Genomic DNA, 27,351 nt, shown 5'->3' on the forward strand with positions numbered 1-27,351 from the left:
ATTACTGTTCAGTGGAATAATCAGAAGAACTATCTGATTGTTCCTGAGATCAATCCCCACTGCCACAGTAAGGATCTGGTTATCATTCCCTCCAATAAATGCAGAAGTTGTCCTCTGGTATTTCAGTTCAGTAATTACACACGATACTGGTTGTTCAAAGCAGTGGTTATTCTTTATTATGAATGGCAAAGGATTCTAACGGAAGAGGTGTTCATATGTCCTAATGTGTTGCATGATCACAAACAATTTTCAGTCCAAATATTGCACAAAAAAGTGTAAATTTGGTTTTGTTCAACTGCCGAGGTTAACATTTTCAGTTCATGTCCATTACAAATATTTGGAGAAAGTGAGGAAAGCAGATGCTGAAGATCAGAGTCAAGAATGTGGTGCTGGAATAACACAGAATGTCAGGCAGCATCTGAGGAGCAGGAGAAACCATGTTTCAGGAATAAGCCTTCATCGGGAATCTCCGGCTCCATGGATGCTGCCTGGTCTGCTGTGCTTTTCCACCACCACACTTTCGACATAAAAAATATTTGCTTATTTGGAGCAAATACTCTCTGTTTCCTCTGTAATTTAAATTTACTGTGCTTTCTATTCACTCAAGTTCTCATTTTAATAGCTCCTCGTTTTCTTCTTAATCTGATACAAATCTCAAAACTCCGGGCACAATAAAAGCGATATGAATTATAAAATTATTATCTGGACAAGAGAACCAATGAACACCTACATAGACCTCTTGAACAACAAAGATATTAGAATGAAAAAGCAATGCCTTCCAAAAAAATCTCTGTACGTCTGTATCCTTTTTTCAATTCAATAATCCTGCAATTAGCTTATAATTGTCAGTTGATCTCTCTTAATGACTATCTAATCAATGTCATTGTAAACCACTGATAAAATTGAAACATCTTATTTATTAAGATGCAAAGATTCATTCTCAATTCCTTATTACAACAATAAGTGAACCATATTTTATCTGTCCGCTAAGGTCAAGTGACCTGTGGCCCATAATTGAACATTCTAAATATTCCTACAGCTGGGGAAAGCAGAGCTAAAAAGGTCAAACTAAAGGAAACAGTAGACAAAGTAACCAGCTCCAGAAAACAGTGGAAAGCCCGGTCAAAGAGCTCAGAAAGGTTCGGGAGATCCTGTTACAACCAGCCCAAGAGCTGTGTTTTGGAGAGGTTGAAGCAGACTTCCTGGCACCTTGACTTCCAGCCAGTGCCTGAGCATCAGACACCTCACTTGAGAATGACGACAAGTGAAGGGTGTTTGGACGAAACCCATTGAATGCTTAGAATCCAGAATTTTGGTAAAATGTAGTGAAAAATTTCCCAGATCATGGAAATCAGCTCAACATTATTGAAATCAAAGTACTTGTAATGGTCTTCAAGACCACCTAATTACTGTTCGGTGAAAAACACTTTGTACGTACCTTATTGTGCTCAGGATGAATAATCATAGCAAACATCACAGTCTCACCAGATCCAAACATATGGAGGAGACACCTTATTATAATTTACACACTACATCTTTCCCAGACCCATGATGACACAATATGACTGAGGATACGACGTGTAACATGTATCGAGATGAAGCAAGTCCTGAATATAGGAATGTTTTTCTGATAGATTTCCAATCCAAAAATTATGATAATAATGATATTGTGGTTCATTACATTGTCAACAGATCCCCATTAAACGTATTTATCCATTTATTCAGAGACAATATTGAAACAAATACGTTGATAAGTGCTGTTGACTGTATGCTTCTGTGAAAATAAATCTTCCTTATTGACTTATTTTCATTATAATTCTGACTCAAATGTCTAAATATTGATTATAATGAAAAATTGCATGAATTAAATACAATGCAGAATTTGTTCTTATTATATATTATATTACTCCAGAAGAAAAGTAGAGAAACCAAGTATAGAAATCTTGGAGATCCTAGAATTTTGAATGACAAATCATTTCTGATCAACGTTCACTGAATGTCTAATGTCTTTCCATGTCATCATGCCAGAATTTGCATTCTCAGCTGACAGATGAAGAAATATCTAGTCAACAGCAGAGCAAATCCATTTGGAAATATTGAATCATTTACTTTGCCAAAGTTCTAAAAGTAATTATCAATTCATTGTCATTCCAAAAATCACACAGTAATTCAGTTTAGGTTTTGTAACAAACATCGTCAAATTCACATTTTAATTTAATCCATTATTTCTTAGTGTCAATATTAAAAGAAGAATAATAGTTTTCTTATTCCAGGATAACACAAACACAAACTAATTAATGATTCCCTATCCAACACTCACAGATAATATCTGTTCCCTTCTCATATTAAGAGACGTCTGATTATTTTACACTCCAATAAATGCTGCTCATTTTTACACATGACGGGCAGCTATATGAGATTTCTAATCATTTTTAAGTTTTGCTATGAAATGTTTTTAAGATTAATTATTGCTTATATCTAATATTTAAGAATTGATCAAATCCAGTATATCTAGCTTTAAGTGTGAAATTAAGGCTCAGTAACGTAAACGTATTGCATTGTACAGAAACCAATGGTAGCGAATGGTGATTTTTATTTCAATACTTGAATCTTAGTTGATTTGCTGTTCTGGGCATGGTCTGCCCCCACCTGGAATAGAATGGTCCATATTGGCTCATACAAAATGCCTGACAATCAAAAACAGGCAGCCTACCTTAGAACTAAAATACAAGGTGTCAGGGGGGTGATAAACTAGATTAACATTCTGTTCCAGCCTTAAATTAAAAGAAAGCACACTACCAATGGACCTACTCCAACGCCAGGACTACAGCATTCCAGACATTTCTTGATAAGAGCATGCCGACATACAGATAAATGACCAATCCTGATCTTCATAAATGAAAGGATAATTGACCCAGTAAATGAATAAACAGCAGCTGCAGGGTGCAGCCCAGTTAACTCACTAAGCAGCTATCATGACAACAGAAGAGTTCATTTGTCAGATATAGTTATTATTTTACAGTTACTCAGAATATTAAACAAAGGTTCTAATTACAGATTCTTGAGTATAATAGGGGAAAATTGCAACATAAGTTTGATATATGTAACCAATGCTGACTAAAAACATTATAGAAAAGCATTTAGACAGAGATTTGAAGTTAGCTAGTTTTAGGAATTAACTTCACAGTATGATGTTGACTGCTCATTAATTATAAAGTCCTGACAGAAAAAGTAGCTGTATAATTTTACACAATATATCAAACTTTACAACCACAAACCCTATTATTAATCTTATAGCAAGTAAGCTAAAATTAACGGTCTTTTCTATTTCTTTGTACATATATCATTAAGACAGTGAACGATATGAGGAGTAATTGGCTTTGATAAAATATCATGAATAGCAGAACTCAAAATGTCCCAGCTGATAAGGTATCCTGAGAAACCTGAGGGAGTTCAGGAATAACTTTGGAATCTAAGTCAATAAGATGCATGGAAAGATCCCAATAGGAATCTGGGGATGTCCATTAGAATGCCCATCTGCGATTATGTGTTTCAATTGGGTGGCTGATTAAGAAGGGAAGGGCTGTAATCACATTGCATGTGGCTATTGTGATGCAGAAAGTCCATAAAAATGCTGCTTTTTACTGTACATGTTACAGTGTGTTATGGCTCTCCCTTCCGATATTGGCCTCGGGGGACGATCCCTTCATTCACTGATTGCTGCATGAGTAAACATCTTCCACATGCCTGAGCTCAGATTGCCTCCTGAGTCCTCATTCCCTGCCAGGGGAAAACAATTCTACAGCTATGATGACATTTCAGTTCAACACATACATTTATTGTGTGTGAAACGATTACATTCAGAGCGATATAATTTTCATGATAAAATTGCTTTACATTTCCTTTTTTTGGTGTAAAAGAAAACATTTCGATTATATCCATTTGTTCTTTTGTTCAACCAACACGAAGTTTTAAATTATTGCAAAGACTACAATGGGGGAAACGGGAACGAGTCTTCAGCTCAAATGTCATATGAAATGTCTGTTTTCTTTTTTCAAACAAATTGCCCTACAAAATTATTTTTATTTTCATTTCATTATAAGAAAAAAATTGCTTGGAAATGTTGACAAATCTCCTTTTCCTCCCATATTAGATGTCAGTGAACAATAATCACACAATTATGAGAATTCCTTTCCGTATCAAATGTCAGTGACCCTGTGTTTTGTTCACAATAATAGTCACTTTCATGGCCTAATTCTTTTCCCTCCTAATTCTGAAATAAATATCACAACATTTATTGCGGTAAAAATTACATCAACAAAATTGACATGACTCTTCAAGAAAACTATTGGAAGCATATAAATCTTGCATGGCCTGCATTTTTAAACAAAATCATTTTTTTCAATTGCTGCTGAATGATTTTTTACATCATACAGCTAAGTTTTATGCTTTAATTTTCAGTTTCTTAATCTTAATGAATATCCAATCAACATCAGAGCAAAGTGTTTTCAACATATTAAGTCAATTTATCTGTCAGGATTCTAAAAGCAATTATCAATTACAAGAATTGCACAGCAATTTAACATAGACTTGGTAAAAATGCAGTGTTTTTTTGAAAATGTCATTCATTATTTCTTATTGTCAATGCTACTATATTAATACCTATTTGTTCAGGCCCATGCACATACCAAACGCCCAATAATATCCCTTGCAAAATTCTTTGTAAATGTCTGATTTTTGCTCAGGTGAAATATAACAATTATCTCAGCTTTTGAAATTCAGAGAGCTCCAATTCCTTTTCCCTGCGATATTACTCTTCATTTCTATATATTACTCAGTCTAATATCAAGATGAGATATCTCATTATTCTCAAATTCACGAATATATATTTTTTAAAATCCCTTTGTTGCTAATATATCTAATAATTGTGCAATCCAGTAAGGGCTACAAATGTGGAATTATGCTTCTGTACAATAAATACGGCAAGGACATTGCAATGTACAATCTCTCAATCATTGTGACTACTGTACTTATTTTAAACTTGGAAACATTTTTGAATTGATTTGATTATAATTTACGACAATGTTGACACTTACTGTATATCCAATCACAATATCAGTAGATTATTTGGAGGTATCATCGTCCATTCCAATAATCACAGTATCTGCTATATACTTTCTTCTGGTCACTCATAGCAAAATGTATCTAATTCCACTCAATCAATATTCCTCAGAAAATATTTGAGAATGTTGCAGTCATAAAGCTGAAATATACAAAGTCATGATAGTCATTAATTTTCTCTTGTTCTGTAGATCTTAGTTAAAACAACACAGAATTTTATGCTCCAGCGCTATAAATATGAGAAAAGATCAATTACTTCTCAGTAAAATAAATAAATGCCACTTGCAATTATTTATCAATTTTTAATTAATGGTCAGTTTATGAATTGTGTGAGATTTGTTTTTAGCTTTCCAGTCTTCTATTTATATTGAATGTGATATTGAAATGGTGTGAAAATACCAGGGTGTGTTCATTTGAAAGTTCAATTTGCATATCTCTCACTTACCCCGTTGATTGCATGATGGTTTAAGAACGTTTCACTCGTAAATATCAAAAACTGTCTGATTTTAAATCAGATCATTCGCATCCAATTATCACTCTGTTCCTAATTCATGCAAATATCTCAATTTTAGCGAACCAATGTTCACACTAAACAGTACACATAAAGGAACAGAAAGACTTCCATCACCATCTGATTATTGTTCAGTAGAATAACCTGAGTAAGTATCTTATTGCTCCGGAAACCAATGACAACAGTCAGCATTTGTTTACTATTCCATGCAACATGTGCAATTGCTATCTTCTATTTCAGTTCAGTAGTTAAAGATGATTTATGTTGCTTAAAACAATGCTTCTACTTTATCACGGATAGTGACTGTAATACAATCATGCAAACAACAAAGGTTTTGTGATTCTAAAAATCTTTAAGATTACTTATTTTAAATTTGTGTGCAAGAGATATTTCAAATTACAACTGTTTTTGTTGTATAATTCATCAAACCTAAGTTTTGAATTTGGGAAAGTCTTCATTTTTGCAAAATGGAAGTAGTTTTCAGTTAAGATAACACAGTAAATGACTGTTCTTTTTCCAAATCACGTGCTTTGCAAAATGATTATTGGTTTCATTTAGTTGTAAGAAAAGAACTGTTTTGAACATGTTAATTCTTTTTGTCTTTTCTATTCCAACATTATTCAGCACTGTACAATAATGAACAATTATTATAATTCCTTTATGTACCAAATGTCATTGACTGTATCATTTGTTCACTTTCATGCTCACTTTCATTATCTATTAACTTTCTTCCAAATTCTGACACAAATGTCTGAACTCTGACCATAATATTAATCATCTAAATTAAAATAACATGTCTCTATGATGAAACCATTTGATAGAAATTCATATTTCTTGTGTTACCTTCATTTTTTTGTAAAGAAAGAAAAACATTTTCTATAATCACTGAATGGCTCATTTTTTCTTCAATTCATAAAGGGAGTTACTATATTTTATTCCACAATTTACCAATTTTAATAAATATCCCATCAACATTACAGCAAATATTTTGAAATATTGAATCATTTTAGTTGCTCATGTAGCAACATTATAAAGTCATTGTCATGATAATAATTGTGCAATTATTTAAGAAAGTCTTTTGAACAAGTAAAGTGAGATTCACATTTTAATTTAATCAATTGTTTCTGAGTACCAACACTGCATTATGAGACTTTATTTTCAGGTCAAGTTTCTCACAATGGATCCAAGGACTTCCCATCCAACATTAATTGTGAATGTCTGATGTTTGCTTATTTGAATGATCTCCGTAATCACGGAATTTAAATTCACAGACCTGCAATTACTTTTCATTGCAATAATTCCTGTTTGTTTGCACATATTCCTCAGTCACATGGCAAAATGAGATTTCTCATTATATCTAAATTCATTGATCGAATTTTATAATTCAGTTGTTGCTCATACCTAATAATTACTCAATCCAGTATGTGCTGTGAATGTGGAATTATGGCTCTTTACATGAATAACTAATATAGTGTGCAATCTCTCAATCACTGTTAATATTAATTCTTATTTTACCTGCAGAAACATAATTGAATTCATTTAAATATATTTCACTTTGATGCAAACATTTACTGTATTTCTAATCATCATAAGATTTAAGTATTTTTCATGACACAAAATCATGTAAAATTACCGTGTTTTGTTAAGTCAAATGTAAAAGAATTAACATTTCTGTATTGTTTCATTAAACAATGACAACGTATTTTGAATTTTTCGAAGTTGCGCATTTTTGCAAAGAAGGGATGTTGTCTTCAGCTGAATAATCGCATTGAATGACTAATTCACAGAACTTGCTGTTTATTCTCTTCGAGTTCCAAAACAACCAAATTAACTAATTCTGCTGGTTCTAAATTCCTGGAAAGTATTTGATATTGTTGCAGTCTTTAAGATGAAGAAGTCAATGTGATTTTACAGATTTTTTTTTATTCAGAAGAGCTTAATTCAAACATTTCAGGCACATAAATTGCTATTCTGCAGTGTTACAAAGATGAAAAGCAAGTCAAGTTCTTCATCAGTGAAGTAAATAAATGTCACTTCCCATTATTCATTAGTTAACTCATTCCAAAATTTGTAATTAAACGATGCAATTCACCTGAATATTGTTGTGCCCCTTGATCATATTAATTTTCTAATTATTGTTCATTCATGATTTATCAGAGATTTCTATTTTTTGTTTTCGATTCACCGATTCATATTGAATGTAAGATTGATACACTTTGGCAACATCAGAGAGTGTTCATTTGAAATTTGACTTTGCACGTCTCTCACTTATCTGACTTCTTGCATGGGGTTGGACATTGAGAACAGAGGATCAGTGGTTAGCACTCGTGTCTTACAGTGCTATGCACTTGGGTTTGATTCCATCCTCGGCCACATGTTTGCCTGGAGTTAGCATGTTCTGGTTTTCTCCCACAATCCAAAGATATGCAGGTTAAGAAAATTGGCCATGCTAAGCTGCACGTTCTGTTCAGGGATGTGTAGGTAATGTGCATTAGTCAGGGGTAAATGTCCAGTAATCTGAGAGCAGAATGGTGCTGAGTGGATTATTCTTTGGAACGTCAGTGTAGACTTGTTGGGCCAAATGGCCTGTTTCCACACAGTAGGGATTCCATAAACTTAGAATTGTGTTTTGCTAAACAAAACTGACAATTTTTTAAAATGTTGCATTTAAAACTTATCTTTAACTGTCAATTGTCAATCTTGTAAAATATCTCAATGTTACTGAAATCAATGTTCACACAAAACACTGCACATAAAGCCACACAAAAATCTTCATGACCATCTAAGTACTGTTCAGTGGAATAATCACAGTAAAATTTTATTGTTTCTAACATCAATCACCATTATCACAGTAAGGATCTGGTTATCATTCCCTCCAATAAATGCAGTCGTTGTCCTCTGGTATTTCAGTTCAGTAGTTATACACCATACTGGTTGTTCAAAGCCTGGTTATACTTTATTATGAATGGCCAAGGGTTCTAACGGCATGTTCCCAAACAAGTTTTCACAATAAATATTGCAAAAAAAATGTGTTAATTTGGTCTTGTTCAACTGCTGATGCGAACATTTTCAGTTCGTGTTCATTAAACATGTTTGGAGAAAGTGAGGAAAGCATTGGAAAAGGGCAGGCACATCGAAAGAGCAGGTGTATCAACCTGTCGGGCATTAGGCCATCATCAGAAAAGATTCCTGACGAAGGGCTCATGCCCAAAACGTCGATTCTGCTTCTCCTCGAATGCTGCCTGACCTGCTGTGCTTTTCCGGCACCACTCTCTTTTGACATTAGAAATATTTGACTGAATATTCAGAGATAATACTAAAAGTTGCCTCTGTCAATTTAATTTACTGTGCTTTCTATTCACTGAAGTTTTCATGTTAATTCTTCCTCTTTTTGTTCTTAAATCTGATGCAAATTTCAAAATACGAACACATTAGAATTCACATGAATTATAAATTTGATTTCTCGACAAGAAAACCAGTGAAAGACGATATAGAATTCTTGAAAAGCCTACACATTTGAATGAAAAAGCAATTCCTTCCAAAAAATGTTTACACGTCTGAATCTTTTTTTCAATTCAATAATCCTGCAAATAGTTTATAATTGTTAGTTGATCTCTCTGAATGAGTACCTAATCAATGTCAATGTAAACAACTGAAACATTAACAACAGATTGATAACTGGGTGTTAAAGACCTTATTTGAAGTGAACAAATGTTTGGAATTTACTTGGATTCCACCAGAAAACATTCTTGAATCATAATACAAGAAATGAGATATGTGAGAGATGTGCAAACCTTATTTTTAAATGATTGAACTCCAATATTTTCAAAGCATTTCAATCTTACGGTCAAAATGAACAGGCGAATGGAAAAATAAAAAGAAGTATCTGACAATTTATAAACTAAACAATTACAAATTCACTTTGATCAAAGGACAGAGTAATATTTAGATGAATTACAACATTAAGTTACAAAGTAGACAATCAGCAGACTGACAAGTAATAGGTGGTAGAGTTTGTTAGTTGACTGAAGAAGGTATCAACTTTATTTCAAATTTATAGCATGAGAGAACAATGTTTAATGCGTTTCAATTGTTTGGACTTGCCCCTTTGCAACAAAAAAAGATCAATCTAATTACTTAGACATCGTAAACTTGAATTCTGCAACATTTTCAAATATTCTCCAGGAACTTATAACTGACAGAATTAGATACAGGTATCTTCACTATCCGAAAGTAAAGCGTTATTATGAAACCTTACATAATCTGAAAAGGCGTTTGTCGAAGAAGCATTAATTTATATGGGAAACATGTCCCCTTTTTTCGTAAAATTGAAAATCCTCTTCATATTTCTTTCAGTTAGAGAAAACAGGGACAGATGAAAGTCTTTTGCAAAAGCAAAGTGGCTAAAGCGAATTTTCCAACACACATTTCTTGGTAACCTGGTAATCTGATAAGTATCAGATTTTGTGATTATTGATATAATCGATAAAATCAGATCTAATGCTGGATTGAATAGCAATTCAGTCTGTGCTTAGGTACTCTCTAATCACCATTCAGATAGATCTTGATATATTTCTGTTGAAGGTGTGATTTGAAACCTTCCCTCGGGTGTAGTAATAGAAACACTATCACAGCTCCACAAGCTTCTTTCATAATGTTCCCACTCAGGACGGCAGGACTGCAATATTGTGTTTCATGTAGTTTCTCAAATGAAAACTAATCAGCTGTTTATTGTTGTAATTTGAATGGGAATTAGTTAGGTAGTTTCTGTGTGTAATGGACTGGAAATTAAACAATATTTTACAATAACAATAGAATAAATGAATGATACTCTTAAATAAACAGGAATCTCATACAATTCTTTGAAATACATATTGACAAAACTGCGTGATCATTGTACTTTGATTTAAAAATGCATCAGTCTTTCGATGTGAGTATTCAGCTGAAGACAAGTTCCCTTCCTTTCAACAACGTACAACTTCCACAAATTCAAAATGAACAGTCATTGAAAAAGGAAGGAACAAGCAGATGGTAATTCTATTTTCTGTACATAAACGTGTGATGAATTTTAAGTTTTATATATGTAAAAATGAAACTCTGATTGTTGTTCGAAATACAATAAACATTAGCATGATGTGAAATATAATCAAATCAATTCAACTGTGTTTTCTCAGTTAAAATACAGTTCAATATTCAAAGTAATCGAGTGATTGTACACTGCAATATCTTTACATTAATTCAGTGCTGAGGCGTAATTCCACATTTATGTCCCTTATAGTGAAGCAAGCTTGTGCCAGGAGTCTGAGAGTGTAGGGGAGGTCCTTAATGAGTACTTTGCTTCAGTATTCACGAGTGAGTGGGACATTGTTCTTTGTGAGGACAGCGTGAAACAGGCTGATATGGTCGAACAGGTCGATATTAAGTCTGAGAATGTGCGGAAAATATTGAAAAGTCATGGGGATAGATAAGTCCCCTGGTCCAGAAAGGATATAACTTAGGTTGTTATGGGAAGGGAGGCAAGAGATTACTGTGTTTTGGCAATGATCTTTGCATCCTCACTGTCCACTGGAGTCATACCAGATGATTGGAGGGTGGCAAACGTTATTCGCTTATTCAAGAAAGGCAATTGAGATAATCCTGGGAATCATCGATGAGTCAGTCTTACATCAGTTGTGGGCAATTATTGGAGAGGATTCTGAGAGACTGGATTTATGATTATTTGGAAATGTATAGATTGATTAGAGATGGTCAGCATGGCTTTGTGAGTGGCAGGTTATGCCTCACAAGCCTTATTGAATTATTTGAGGATGTGACAAGCACATTGGTGAGGACAGAGTAGTGGATGTGGTGTATGTGGATTTTAGCAAGGTGTTTGATAAGGTTCCCCATGGTAGGCTCATTTAGAAAGTAATGAGGCATGGGATATAGGGAAACCTGCCTGGTTAGATAATAAATTAGCTGACCTTTAGAAGACAGGGTGAGATTACATAGTTTACAGCTTGGAGCACGGTGACCAATGGTGTTCTGAAGGGATTAGCTCTGGGACCTCTGCTCTTTGTGATTTTTACAAATGACTTGGATGAAGTGGAAGGGTGAGTTAGGAGGTTTGCCAATGACACGAGGGTTGGTGGAGTTGTGGATAGTGTGGAGGGCATTTGTAAGTTGCTAGAGGACATTGACAGGATGCAGAGCTGGGCTGAGAAATGGCAGATGGAGATCAACCTGGGAAAATGTAAAGTTATTCATTTTTGAATTTCAACTTTGAATGCATATTTTCAGATTAAATGCAGGATTCTGACAATGTGGAGGAACAGTGGGATCGTGGGGTCCACGTCCATAGATCCCTCATACCTGACATCCAAGATGATAGGGTTATTAAAACGGTGCATGGTGTGTTGGCTTTCATTAGCAGGGAGATTGAGTTTAAGAGCCACCAGGTTATGCTGCACCTCCATGGATCCCTGGTGAGACTACTCTTGGAACATTGTGTTCGGTTCTGAACACCTCATTACACATTGGATGCGGATGCTTTAGAGAAGGTGTAGATGAGATTTATCAAGATGTTGCCTGGACTGGAAGGCATGTCTTATGAAGAAAGGTTGAGGGAGCTGGGGCTTTGGTCATTGCAGTGAAAGAGGATGAGAGTTTACTTGATAGCTTTGTGTAAGATGATGAGAGGAATAGATAGAATGGATAATGAAAGACTTTTCCCCACAAAATGGCATAATTTTAAGGTGAATGGGGCAAGTTGTGGGGAGATGTCAGAGATAGTTTCTTTATAGATAGTGGTGAGTGTGTGGAATGCACTGCCAGTGGTGGTAGTAGATTCAGATCCATCAGGGACATCTAAGTGATTCTTGGATAGGCACATGAATGATAGTAAATGTAGGGTATGTTGGTTAGTTTGATCTTAGAGCAGGATAAAAGGTCGGAACAACATCGTGGCCAAAGGGCCTGTACTGTGCTATACTGTTCTATATTCTATGGACGGAAATTAACATTTATATATTAGCAACGTTTAGATTTTCAAAATTGTATTAGCATACTTAATAATAATGATAAATTTCATCTTGCTATTTGACTGTGCTATATGCAAAAATAAATAGGAATTGTTGCAGGGAAAAGTAATTAGGTTTTTCTAAATTTATAAGGCTGGAATTACACAGATCATTCAAATGAGCAAAAGTCATATTTTTAACAGTACGTGTTGCATCAGAAATAATGGATTCTTTTGTAGGTGTGTTGATTGGAAATAAAACGGATATTTATATTACTGTATAGGTACTAGGGAAGATTGGATTAAATTCAAATATAAACTTCACTGTAGTTGTTAGCAAGATAAACTAAACCATATAATAATTATTGTCATGCAAATTCTTTAATAATTACTGTAAGAATCCTGAAAAAAGGATATACTGTACCATTTTTCAAAGTCAATAAATTAAATTGTGAACCTCAGTATACTTATTACCCAGACCAATTATTATGCAATTATTGTAATGGCAATGACTTAATAACTAATGCTAAAACCTAAACAGATAGATTGGTTCAATACTTTGTAAGCATGTTGCTCTGAAATTGATTGGATATTTATTAAGATCGGTAAACTGAGGGATCAAATATAATAGCTCGTTTGATAGAATTGAAGGGAAAAAAAATGAGAGTGTTAATTGAACAGGATTGTTTTTATTTAAAAATGCAGTTGATGCAAGAATAATATATTTTCCTCCATTGGTTTTCTTGTAGAGACATGTTCTTTTAAAAAAAATTGTCATGATTCAATGTTGAGACACTTGTGTCAGAGTCGACAAAGTGGAGAGTGAGGGAGAAAGAAATTTTTAAAAAGGAGAAAAGAAAGGAACTGGCGAGAAGAGGAGCTCCAACTGTAGTGTCTCACCCTGCTAACATCTTATTGGGTGAGCGGGAACGCAGGCTAGTGAAGCAACAAGCTGACATCTTCATACGCACAGAATCATAGCTTACAATGACTTAGACACCATCGTCACCATCCCTGTACGTCCTGTCCCACCGGCAGGGGTCATGGATGGAACTGAAATGCTGGAGCATGCAGGGTAAAGGACTAAGATCTGCAGAATGTGATCAATGTGATTTATTTGACACTCCTCCAGAATATTAAACTCCAGTCCAATTTGAAAAGTTACTAGCATCATCAGACTTTAACTACAAATGTCACAAAAAAAAATTATCAGAAAGTTACAGCACAGATTGAGGTCACTTGGCCAATCCTGAGTATGTGTTGGCTGTAAACTCCCCAGGCTTTACAGCTTTTTGTACTCACCATTGCGAGCAACAATTTCAGACTGTACTCTGCCCTCTATGCTTTTATAATCTGTTTTTAACATATTTCTTTGACAGCTGCACACCTTGTTTCCTTGTTTCTTTCCAAGCCCTAATTCTATCCCCCGTGACCTTGGGGGTCGACCATTTCTGCTATTTAATCTCTCCTGCCTTCGGCCGTGTGACAGAGTGTCTTTATGTCCTTGTCTCACCCCCACCTTGCTCACAACCTGTTACATTTCTGATGGTTCCCAGACCTCTGTAACTATCACTGCGCCCCCTGGATCAATGGCACGAGTTTTGAATTCTCTTCCTCCTGACATAATCGGATATCTTTCCGGTTGCAGTTTCCCCCTGATTTTATTTTGAAAAGCAGAGCATTTGTGTCAGAGTCAAGTATTTGTGAAATTTCATCCACAATTCCGAGCATTTGGATGTAATTTGTGACCCTCCCACAGATGTGTAACGTTGCTGGATTGGCTATGCTAACATGGCCGCAGTGTGCAATTTATGCTAGCCATGGTTAATGTGGGGTTATGGGGGTAGGGTGGGTGAGCAGGTCATTGCAGACACGATGGGCAAAATAGACTCTTTCTGCACTAGATTCTGTGATTCTAACTAGTTGCGAGTTTTGTCCCATTTTCCTCATGCCAGGTTCATTCACCTCACACATATGATTCTGTGGGTGCTCACTCACTCCTTCCCTTCAGTTTTAAATCAATTTCACACTGTATGTGAGGGTGGGAATGGATTTGTAAATATGAATACTCCAACCAAAACCCCTCACAGGTCAGGAACTGTTTCTGCTCCTTTCATCACTCACAAGGAACAGGAAAATAAAGGTTCCGTCACAAATCTTACAGGAAGAGAGCGGTTATAATAACCAGGAAAGGCTGAATAGCTCAAAACGCTTTTCTCAAGAAAAGAGGAGACTCAGAGACAGCCTGATACAAGTAGAAAGCTCGGTGTCTGTGTTTTCAGAGATTTGTGGCTGAAATCATTGGGTTGGAAGCATGTTTCATTGCACTAGATCATCAAAGATGCTATCTAAATGTGCATCTTTCTTTCTATCTATCTGAGTTAACAATCAGATGGACAGGTCAGTGTCTGAGTGTCTTACCAAATCCCTGATTGAATCTGCCTCCCCCCACAGTCTCAGGTGCCTCACCACTCACTGGGTCATGGAAAAACTCTGCCGTTACAATGAGAACTGTCTTTGCTGTCACCGCTCCTCGTGATTCCGCCTAATCCCCAATTCCCTTCATTAAATCCCAGCCTCTAGTCCACCCACATGGGCATGTTGAAGAGCATGACAGGAGAATGGATTGAAACCGAGAGTTCAATGCCAGAATGAGAGAGGAAGAAGGGAATAAACGGCGATTGTGGATCCCAGGGGATACAGACTCCAGACTGAGTCCTTGTGGGCCTTCCCGCAGTAATACAAGACAGCATTCCTTGATGAGAGTTAAATCCGGGTGACAGGAGAGGGACCCACTGAACATGAGCAGGTTTAGTTCAAACACAGGAGGTTTGTTCAGTCAGTAACAGTGTGTTAGACATGGAGGTGAAGTGAGCAGTGAGGGGAAATGTTACCACAAGCTGCAGATGGATAACTTTCATTGGAACAGGAGGAGGCCATTCAGCCCCTCAACTCTGCTATGCCATTCATGATGATCATAGCTGATGTGTGACCTAACGTACAACTTTCAAACCCCTCTAATTTCATCAATAAACTCCTCTGCAACACACAAGATGAGTATTGGAAAACTAAACATCTGCAAACCCTGGGAAATCAGAAATAAACACAGATATTGCTGGAAAAATTCAGTAGGTCTGGCAGCATCTGTGGAGAGTGAACCATTCGTGTCCAGTGATCAGTCAGGTGACCAGTTGCAGCTGACCATTCTGTTGTTTCTGTAACACTGGAACAGGTTCTGGTGCGAGGGGAATGAGATTGTCAATAACAACTGAGAAAACAGGAGGACATACTCAATCAGAATAAGGAATTCACTTACCCCTCCCAGCGGGACACTTACCGACACAGTCACACTGCAAAGAGGCCGTTCACCTGCCCCACATATGGGAAGGGATTTCCTCGATCTTACAATCTGCTGAGGCACCAGAGATGGCACAGTGGATTTAGACCCTTCACCTGCCCCATCTGTGAGAAAGGATTCATTCAAATCTCTCACCAGCGGAGACAATAGTGCATTCCCACTGGGGAGAGGCCATTCGCCTGCTCAGTGTGTGGGAAAGGAATCACTCAGTCCTCTGACCTGCTGAAACACCAGCGAGCTCACTCTGGGGAAAGGTCATTCACTTGCTCCCAGTGTGGCGGGGGGGGGGGGAATTCACTCAAATGCAGCACCTGTGGAGACCCAAGTGAGCCCACACAGGGGGAGAGGCCATTCAAATGCTCAGTGTGGGAGAAGGGATTCAGTGATCCATCCCTCCTGCTGAGACCTCAAGGATCCCACACAGAGGAGAGGCCCTTAAGGTGCTTAGTGTGGGAGAAGGGATTCAGTGACTCATCCTGCCTCCGACACTCCTGCCGGTTCACTCTGGGTAGGAGCTGCTCACCCCTCTGTGTGACAAGGGATTTGCTGCGTCTTCAACACGATTGAGAGACCAGTGAGTGCTCACAGGGAAGTGGTCATCCCCCTGCTCCATGTGGACTGCAGGACTCTGATTCTGATGTTATTGTCCATCAGAGTCAGGAGTGGACCTTGTACATGATGACACTGCAGGAGTATTGATGTTGTTGTTGTTAACCACATTAACTATTCCCCATCTCTCGTTACCCTTGAGAAGATGGTAGTGAGCTGCTGTCTTGAACCATTCACAGTCCATTTGACGCAGAGAGACCGACAATCCTGGGAGGGAGAGTGTTGCTGGATTTTGGCCAAGTGATTCTCCATCTTTGGTTCTTCAAATGTTGTGTAACTTAATCACGATCTGCACGTGATTTTGAGAGTTCAGTCTGCAAATCTTCACTATCTAGCACCCTGTGTAAAGGAATATGTACATATTAGAAATTCAGAACAGACAATGGTAGTTTCTCTGGAATACCTGTTTCCCTTTCTTCCCCCAAAGCTGTAACCCTCCAGCCCTCTTACTCTCTCCCACCATTCTGACTCTGCTACCCCCTAATGTACACCCTCCCCATTCTCATGGAGTTGTTGATAAACAGGTCTATGCCACCACTTCCCGTCCCTGGTTAGACTCTGCACCCTTTCTGGGTTCACTTCTTTTCCCTTCAGTTGCTGCAAGTCAATAATATAACAGCAGAATGAAACAAAAGGAAACAGAAAGGGAGGTGGCAGATCCTGGACAGAAGAGGAACCTTCAGTCTAGGAGAATGGGTCAGATTCTTCCTTGTTTCCCATTGGTCAATTCCCAGTGTTATGACAAGTTGCGAATGGAACTTGGTCCCATCTGGGCGTAGTGACACTTTGATCCCCCCCAACTGATCAATACCAGAGGTAGATGCGTCCCTTCTCCTGCCAATTACAGTGTGAAATGCTTTCCGCTAGTTACTCCAAAGAACATGCTCCAAAACCCGCCCACATTCTGTACATGTACAGTGGTGGGTTTCCCCACACACGTGTGGTCCCTGCCTCAGGGCTTGTGGGAGTTGTAGTCCCCATGAAGCCTCTGGAGACCTGTCCCTGGAAAGTGAGAGAAAGTGTGGGCTGGAGGGTGTTGTGTATAGGATATCTATTCAGACACACAGGACATGTGGGCTGTCATGGGGATTTACTGAGACATCCGCTTAGACACCTCGATTTCTGACGTAAGGAATATACCTTCAGCCAATTGCGGGGCGTGGAGGTTAATAAGGGGCAGCAGATTTTAAGCAGAGGTGGTTCAGTGGCTAGCACTGCTGCCTCACAGCGTCAGGGACCCGGGTTTGATTCCAGTGTTAGGCAACTGTGTGGAGTTTACACATTCTCCCCATGTCTGCATGGTTTTGTTCGATGCTCCAGTTTCCTCCCACAGTCCAAAGATGTGCAGGTTAGGTGGATTGGTCATGCCAAATTGCTCACAGGGTCCATGCATGTGCTGGTTAGGCAATTAGCCACAGGAAATGCAGGGTTACAGGGAATGGGTGGGTCTGAATGGGATGCTCATCATAGGGTTGGTGTGGACTCGATGGATGAATACCCTGTTTCTGCACTATAGGGACTCTATTCTATTCTCATGAAGAAGAATGTACCTATCTCAATGTGTTGTGAATCTGTGGAATTCCCTATTCAAAATGCGGTGGATGCCAGGACAATGAGCCAATTTAATGAAGAGATACAGATGTTGAATTTGCAATGAGATGAAGGGTGAGAGAGAGCTGGCAGGAAAATCCAGCTGAGACCGAGGTGAGCTCAATCATCACCGTATTAAATGGTGGAGCTGGTTCGAAGGGCTGCATTGCCTCTCCTGGGCCCAGGGCTTATCTTCTTACGGTAATAACTGGAAAGCTGAATCCAAAACTCACCATCTTCACCAAAGGAGATTTTCAGAAACAGCAGGATAGTCAGGTGGATTAGCGTTCCAAACTTAGGTAGTGAGGAAGCGTGTAGGAGATAATGGTTTTGCAATTTTAAACTGAGGGGTGACAGTGATTTATGGTTTTAGACGGCATAGTACATTCATACCGTCCAGAATATTCTGTTGTGAATATCTATCCTGCACTTTATTACAAAGCCAAGGTCACTGACAATGAAACCAAACACCCAGGAAACATCGCCTCCCCTCGTAATTTGATAAAAAGACTTGTCATTAATCTGGTTGAATTTAGAACACAGATGGAAAGCAGGAGATTAAATCCAATCCCAAGATACTGTGCTTAAACAAATGGAGACTACAATAGGATGAGGCAGGAGTTGGCTAATGCAGACTGGAAGCAAAGCCTTTACTGTGGGACAGTTGATGGACAGTGGAGGAATATCAAAGTAATTTTTCAAATTTCTCAGCAATATATCAGTGAAAAGAAGGACTGTAGGAAAAGGAGTAAGCTGCCATGTCTAAGGCAATAAGGGAGTCTATCAAATTGAAGGAGAAGGCATACAAACTGTCAAAGACCAAGGAGAAATTTGGAGATTGGAAAAACTTCAAAGCTCAACAGAAAGCATGATGGAATTGGGGATAAAAAGTGATGAGTAGCTATCCCCAGGGACAGAATAACAGTTTACACTGTTAGAGGGGAACCTGTTGTATGGGGAACATATGGACTCTGTAATTGTTGAAGCACGTAACTGTTACCATAGAGATAACCCTGATCAAGTTAAAAATCACAGCACACTCCAAAAGCTTGTACTTCCAAATAAACCTGTCGGACTATAACCTGGTGTTGTGTGGTTTTTAACTTTGTCCACCCCACCCCAACCCCAGCTCCTCCACATCAGAATCCTGAGAGATACCCCACTGAAACTGAAGTGCCTGTATGATACTTGAGGGAGCCACGGGGGTGTGGGGGAGGGGTGAGTGGCTTAGCCACAAAGTGCTGAACTGAACTAGACTTTTGAACTGCCGTTGCCATGGAGATAATATTGAAAGAGAGTCTGTATTCAAAGTCACAAACCACAAAAGGTATAAGAAGGGGAGCTACCTGAAGGTGTTTTGCATATACACTATCCAGGGAGTTGCCGTGTCTCATCAATAAAGACTCAAAGAAGACCTCTCAGAGTTCTGTGCCTAGTTATTCCTATCCAGCAGGGTTCAGGAATATGAGTACACAGCAGTCAGTCTTCACAGTGGAGGATACGAAGAACATGCCAGTAATTGATAAGGAGACTGAGGAAGGTGAGGACCAAGAAACAATCATTATCACGAAAGAGTTAGAGCTGGGCAAGCTAATGGAGCTAAAGGTAGACAAGTCTCATTGCCCTGATGGAATACATCCCAGGATACCAACAGAGTTAGTGGGAGAAATAGCAAATGCACTTAGAGTTATAGCGTCCTGCAGCAGAGTCAGGCCCTTTGGTCCAAACTGGCCCATGCCAATCAGATTGTCCATCCACACTAACCCCATTTCCCTGCACTTGGCCCATCTGCTTCTGAAACTTTCCTATCCATGTATTTGTCCAAATTTCTTTTATATGTTGTTAATATACCCACCTCAACCACTTCCACTGGCAGCTCATTCCATATACATACCACCTTTGTGTAGAACAGTTGCCCCTCAGTTTCCCATGTATTCTTTCTCCTCTAACTTTAACCTGATGCCCTCCAATCCTTGAGACCCTGCGAAAAAGACTGAGTGCATTCACTTTACCCATGCCTCTCATGATCATATACACTTCTGTAAAATATTCCCCCGCAGTTTCCTCTGCTCTAAACAAAAAAGTCCTCACTTGTCCAACCTCTCCCTGTACCTCAGACCCCTGAGACCTGGCATCATCCTTGTAAATTTCTTCTTCACCTTTTCAGTTGAATAACAAACCTATCCTGCACTCATCAAATTTCCTGTGTTTCCCCACGGCACTGAAACCGATGTGACAACGCCAATGGATTACAATCAATGATCGATAACTCACTCCATTACAACAATCCCATTTTCATAGCTTTTTCCATGATGCAGGAATCCTTTGGTCTTTCTGGTTTCATGGTTAATTGTCCTCATACAAAACCAATCTGTGGCTTACCTGTTCCAGGGAGATGTGCCATGATTGTTTAGACTTTCAAAAACCAATGAAAACTCTCTTCACAGTCCCCACGCTAACATGGACTTCACTGTCTCAGTAGGTTTTTCCAGTCACACTGACATTTGAAATATTCATCCATGGGCAGAATGCACACCTTTCCATCCAGATGAAAAGGTCAATGATATTCAGATCGGCACGGATCCAGTAACATGAAGTTCAATTTGAATTTCTCAACTGGAAATACCCCCGTTCAATACTCTATAACAGAGAAAACAGAAAGTGCTGGAGATCCTCAGCAGGTCTGGCAGCATCTGAAATGGTGACAGATGCAGGAAACATTGCAGCCTTGAAGAAGTGTTTAGATGATCACACCAGGCATGTGTGCTTGATGACCATTATGGAGAAGATGGGGACAGGGATCCCTTTCTGGAAGGGCCTTGGTGAGACCACATCTGGAGTACTGTGTACACCTTTGTTCCCCTTTTCCAAGAAAGGCTCTCCTGGTTATTGAGAGAGTGTAAAGGAGGATCACCAGATGAGTCCTGGGATGTGAAGATAGTTAAGGACTGCAGATGCTGGAAGTCAGAGTCTGTACAATGTGGACCTGGGGAGGTGCAGCAGGTCAGGCAGCATCAGAGGAGCAGGAAGGTTGACGTTTTGGGTCGGGACCCTTTGTCAGTCTTGATAAATAGCCCTGACCCGAAACGTCACCTTTCCAGCCCCATCATATTCATGCTGGTCATCAAGCACCTATTAATTCTAGTCCCACGTTCTGGCACTCAGCGTGTAATCGATATTGTAGTGCTTGGTGTGATCATCTCAACACTTCTTCAAGGCTGCAATGTTTCCTGCATCTGTCACCATTTCAGATGCTGACAGACTTGCTGAGGATCTCCAGCGCTTTTTGTTTTTATTGCAGGTTTCCACCATTTTGCTGAAGCACAGAGTCATAAACATGTACACAGCTCCGTATTTTGTTGACTCACCTTCCTGGGATGTCAGGACTGATGGCTGAAGAGGGACTCAATCTTCGTTTAATCCTTCTTTCCTTTGGCTTTCTGAGCCGTTAACTACATCACTAATATTCTACCTCCCATTCCCTGTCCTGAATCTGACCCATATAAGCCTACACTTTCGTTCCCATCCCCCTGCCAGACTAGTTACAAACTCACCAATAGAACTGGCAAAAGCCCCCACCAGATTTGTCTCAGCTCTGCCTGTGGTAACCAGTCAGGCTGGTATAGGTCCCACCCAGAAACAGTCCCAGTGCCTGAAGAATCAAAACCCTTCTCTGGTACACCATTTCCCCAGCCACACATCCAGCTGATCTACCTTCTCATTCCTGCTCTCATTTGCACATGGCACTGGGAGTAAGTCTGACATTATTATGTTTCAGGAGCTACATTTTAATGTATCTCTGCTCTCCCTATGTCCATCTTTCAGGCCCTCATCCCTCTGTTTAGCGATATCGTTGGTATCTGTGTGTTGCACCACCACGGCCTGTTTACCCTCCAGCTCCAGAATGTCCTGCAGCCACCCCATGATATCATGGATCTTGGCCCCAGGGAGAATACATACCATCCTGGATTCATGTCTGTGGGCACAGAAGTGCCAGGCCTTCCCCTGATTATTGGATCCCCTGTCACTATAGCCCTGCCACTCTCAGTCCTCTTGCTCTGATTAGCAGAACTCTCTGTGGTGTCATGAACCTGGCTGATGCTGATTTCCCGAGAAGCCATTCCACCCATTCCCGCCCTTACAGAATCCCAAGTGGTATACAGTATCTGTATGAGAAGGGGAGAACAACGGGGGACTCCTGTACTCACTTCCTGAGCCTTTTACTAGATCTGATATTCACCCATTCCCTTTCTGCCTGTGTAACCCTCACCTGCAGTGTGACTAACTCACTAAACGTGCTGTCCATAACATTCTCAGTATTGCAGATGCTCCACAGTGAGTCCACTCCCAGCTCCAGCGCTGAAAAGCAGTTTCCCAGTAGCTGCAGATGGGAACCCTTGCTGCACAAATAGCCGTCAGGGACACTGGAAGCGGCCCTTATTTCCCACATTGTGCAAGAGGAGCCCACCACGGGTCTGAGGGCTCCTGTCACAACGTCTCTCTACATTCATCTCGTTACTCCCATGAAGAGAATTTAAATGAGTGAGTAACCTTCCTTCACTTCATACATGTCCATTATAATAACAAAAAAAATCTTTACTTAAGCTGAAATGTCATACTTTAAAAACTTAAATACTCCACAGGTATCACTGAAAAATTGGCTATTCCCATTTGGACTGTGAATTTCTGAAAGGCCTGAACTAAAACGGAGTTTCAGCTTCACCTTCTCCCTATCTCACATCAGTCTGTTTACACCCAACTCCAGAACACTCTCATTGAGCCAAGCAGCCCTATCATTTTCATTGTCTGCTCATACCTACTCTGCCCCACCCTCCTGTACTGTTCCAATGCATCTCAATGGGAGCTCAGGACCAGCACTGCATCTTTCAATTCAGCCCTTTGTAACCCCAGAGTCAAAATGGACTTCAGCAGTTTCTGAATGAACAGACAGTTGTCAGAATCTGGAACGTTCCACCTGAAATGGTGCTGGAATTTGAGTCCACGAGAAATTTGCAGAGAATTGGAAGTAGGGAGTTTACAGATTAACATTATAAAGTGGATGATTGAGACTAAATCTGACAGTTCCTGCAAGAAGACTAGGTGTAATTTGGATAAATCTGTGCTCTCTCTCAGGCCAATACCTCCTTCCACATCTAGAGGGCCAAGAATTGAACACATATCCCAAGGGTGATTCAACTATGAACTTGAACATCTTTCTGCTTTTGGCTTGACAAAAATATTGAAGATATTTTCCCACAGACAGAACAGACAAACCTTTCTCATTCCACAGTTAAATCCCAATGATATTCAGATCCTGAGGACTCCGCTGAATGTAGAAACTTGTTTTTTTGAGATCCCAGTCTCAATTATCCTCAATTAATATCCTATAAAATGAATTCACAAAACAAAGCTCACAGTCAGTGCAAGATGAATAGTGAAGACAAACACTTCTCTCGGTATGTGTTTGATGTGTAAATGCTCCTCTTCAAATCACCCCGTCCCCACCCAGGAAGAGGACACGTGCATGCTCCTTTCTGTACATTGCCCCAAATAAAGATGGTGGCTATAACCCAGGACCTCTCACTGCCTGAGGCCCAAGCCATCTTCCCCTTTGCTCCAAACATGGGACCAAGAGTTTCCAATTCAGACTAACGACCTGCACAGAGTGTAACTAAACCCTCCCAGTCTACACTGATACATTTCATCTGGTTTCTGCTGCCACTCTCCCCTTTCCGCCTCCTGCAGACACCATGGGTCATCATGGGTCCAGTGACCCTTCCTCAGAACCGATGACAGCTGGGAAAATTAGAATCCCTTCAGGAAACAGGCCCTTTGGCCCAACAATTTCACACCCACCCTCCGAAGTTTATCCCACCCAGAGCCATTCTCCTACTCTATTACTCTCCATTTCCGCTAAATGCACATCCCTGAACACTACGGTAAACTGAGCTGGGCCAATTCACCGAACCTACAGATCTTTGGGCTACAGGAGATAGGGGTTAAAGAGTAAATAATAGGTGGGGACAGAGCCCAAAGAGACACGGGAACATTTGGAAAGATAAAGGAGTGGGAAGGTGGAAAGCTGTTAATGGAGGAGACAGGAACCTTCTAGCATCTCAGTGGCGGTGGTGGAAATGGTGGCTGATGATCTACATTGTACCTGCAAAAAAGACCCTGAGCTTCCAGTTACCTGCTCTTTAACACACAAGACTGCTCCCTGTCCAACATCTCTGTCTCATGCTTACTGCAGTGTTCCAGTGAAGCTTGGTGCAATCTGGATGAACACTTCAGAATATACCAAAAGGCTTCCTATTTCAAGGACTGCAATCTCCCCTCACATGTGGTCAACAATGCCCTCCAGTGTATCTCCTCCACTTCCCACACCACTGCCCTTGAACCCCACCCCTCCAAATGCAACAAAGATGGAATCCCACCATCCTCACCTTCCACCCAGATACAATGCATCATCCTCTGCTCTTTCCACCATCAGATCCAACCACCTGAGATATATTTTCCTCCCCATCCCTTTCAGCATTCCACAGAGATCATACCTTCTGTGACTTCCACGTTCGATCCACGGTCCCCACCAACCCACCCTCCACTCCAGGCACCTTCGCTTGCCACTGCAAGAGGTGGAAAACCTGTGCCCACACCTTCCCCTCACCTCCATCCAAGGCACCACTGGATCCTCCCACATCCAGCAGAGATTTCCCTGCCCACCCAAACACCTCACCTATTGTGTCCCTTGCTCTCAGGATGCCAAACTGTGGAATATTTCATGGAACATTTCTGGGACACATGCACCAACCAACCCCACCGCCCTGTGGCCGACCACTTCGGTTACCCCCCACCCCCTCCGTCACCACGCTGCCAAGGACATGCAAGTCCTCCATCCCCAAATCCGAGCCACCCGTCACCTGGAGGAAGAACACCTCATCTTCCACCTTGGGAACTTTCAACCACACAGCATCAAGGTTTCCTCATCTCCCATCCCCCAACGTATCTCAGATCCAACCCTCCAACTCAGCACTGGTCTCTTGAACAGTCCCACCTGCCCATCTTCCTTCCCAATTGTTCATTCCACCCTCTCACCATGACCCTCCATCTACAACCACCTATTGCCACCCTAGCTCCCTTCCCTCCAACCCCAAACACCCCTCCCTATTTATCTCTCAGCCGTATTCCACCACCCACATTTCTGATGAAGTGCTGACATGCCCAATACGTCGATTCTCCTGCTCCTTGGATGCTGCCTGACCTGCTGTGCTTTTCCAGAGCCACACTTTAACACAAGCTGGAAGAACAACACCTCATCTCCCACTTGGGAACCCTGCAACCCTCTGGCTTCAACATCAAATTCAATGATTTTAGGTCCTGAACTCTCCACGTCCTAGTGTCTTTCCCTCCTACCCCACATACCAGGCCTTGTTATTATGTAGCCTGCCATTACACACTACCTATGGTTAGCCACTAACAGTCCCCATAAACAGCTACTCCCCCTCCCCGCATCAGATCGTTATTCACTCCTTTGTCCAACTGCTCCTATCTCTCTCTTTGGACTCTATCCCCACCTATCATTTACTCCTTAATCCCTACCTTCTGCATAAAAACAGACTTTTTTTTTCTCAGTAACATCAGTTCCTGAGGAAGCATCACTGGATCGAAAATGCAAACTGATTTCTTTTCACAAATGCTGCCTGATCTGCTGAGCTTTTCCAGCACCTTCTGGTTGTTGTGTGTGATTTACAGCATCCGCAGTTCTTCTGGTTCTAATTTACCCGGAGTATCTAATTCAGGTCCAGCAGACGAAAACAGTGTTTATCAACCTTCCCAGTCCACACTAACTCCATCTCTCTCCCAGTATCTGCTGTCTCTCCCACTCCTTCAGATTCAGTCCCCCCTCACAGTGACACTGCGCCTGCAAAACTGATGGTCATGTGTAGGCCTGCTGGACCCACCCCTCATTCACTCCCATTGGCTGGAGGATTATGCCAACTCTCCCATTGGTCTGAAGCTGTGTCAATCAGCCAGGCCCCATTGTGACCTGAGTGGTGGGATCCTCCCAGGTGTATCAGAGGCTGAGGGTTGACCTCATAGAGGTTTATAAAACCATGAGGGGCATTGGTAGGATTTAAAGACAAGGTCATTTCCCTGGGGTCGGGGAGTCCAGAATGAGAGGGCATAGGTTTAAGATGAGAGGGGAAGAATTTAAAATGGATCTGAGGGGCAATATTTTTCCCCACTGAGGTTGGTGCATGTATGGAATCTTCTGTCCGGAAGTGGAGGATGTTGGTACAATTAAACCATTTGACATCTGGATGGGTATATGAATAGGAAGGGTGTAGAGTGATATGTGCCAAGTGTTTTGCAAATGGGATTAGATTAGGTTGGGATATCTGGTCAGCATGGACCAGTTTTACCAAAGGGTTTATTTTCATGCTGTACATCTCTACGGCTCTGCCCTGTGATAAGCTTCATCATTTACAGTGAATGGGTCAGTATCACAGAGCACAGGGGCTGGGGGCTATTCCGCCCATTGGAGCTGTACTCTCCCCCTCTGGAGATGGTGCCAGTCAGTCCCAACTCACCTCCCATTTGGACATAGCCCTCCAAATCCTTCCTTAAAAATGTTAAATTTCAAATTTATTTTGACAATAACTACTGAATCAACATCCAGCTGTTGGTCAAACTGTTCCAGATGCTCAGAACTTACTGAGTAAAATAATCTTCACATTTTTCTTTGCATTATTTGCCAGTTACCTGAAAATAGTTACTAAAAATTGTGACGTTAAAAATTTCTCGCTCTGTCTCTCTGTAAATGAAATACCCTGGAAACAAATCAACTCCTGTTCGAAATCACTGCTTAACCTTCTCAGCTCCAAGGAGAATTGTCTGGCCTTCTGCTAACTCTCCATAAAAGAGAAACCTATCTTAATTTTAATTTATCAGTGTCATAGAGATGTACAGCACAGAAACAGACCCTTCAGTTCAACTTGTCCATGCTGACCAGATATCCTAAATTAATCTTGTCCCATATGCCAGTCCTTGGCCCATAGCCTTCTAAACCTTTCCCAATCACATATCCAGTGAGATGCCTTTTAAATGTTGTAACTGTACCAGCCTCCACACTTTCTCTGGCAGCTCATTCCATACACATACTACGTT

The 27,351-nt window shown here is 40.2% G+C and overlaps 1 long non-coding RNA gene across 2 annotated transcripts in view; it reads right to left on the bottom strand.

Moving 5' to 3' along the window:
• Window positions 1–1,890: 1,890 nt before the first annotated feature.
• The window catches only part of LOC140484538 (uncharacterized), a 34,623-nt gene continuing 9,162 nt past the window's right edge, over window positions 1,891–27,351 (bottom strand). Inside the window, exons 3-6 of one of the 2 annotated variants that reach the window (XR_011962246.1) lie at window positions 23,461–23,570; window positions 16,732–16,935; window positions 5,097–5,263; window positions 1,891–3,799 (exon numbers count right to left, since the gene is read on the bottom strand). This is a non-coding gene — a long non-coding RNA (uncharacterized lncRNA). The remainder of the gene's footprint in view (window positions 3,800–5,096; window positions 5,264–16,731; window positions 16,936–23,460; window positions 23,571–27,351) is intronic. The other variant, XR_011962247.1, reaches the window with a different exon arrangement.

The sequence above is a fragment of the Chiloscyllium punctatum genome, chromosome 13 (genome assembly GCF_047496795.1).
Source record: "Chiloscyllium punctatum isolate Juve2018m chromosome 13, sChiPun1.3, whole genome shotgun sequence".
NCBI classification, from domain to species: Eukaryota; Metazoa; Chordata; class Chondrichthyes; order Orectolobiformes; family Hemiscylliidae; genus Chiloscyllium; species Chiloscyllium punctatum.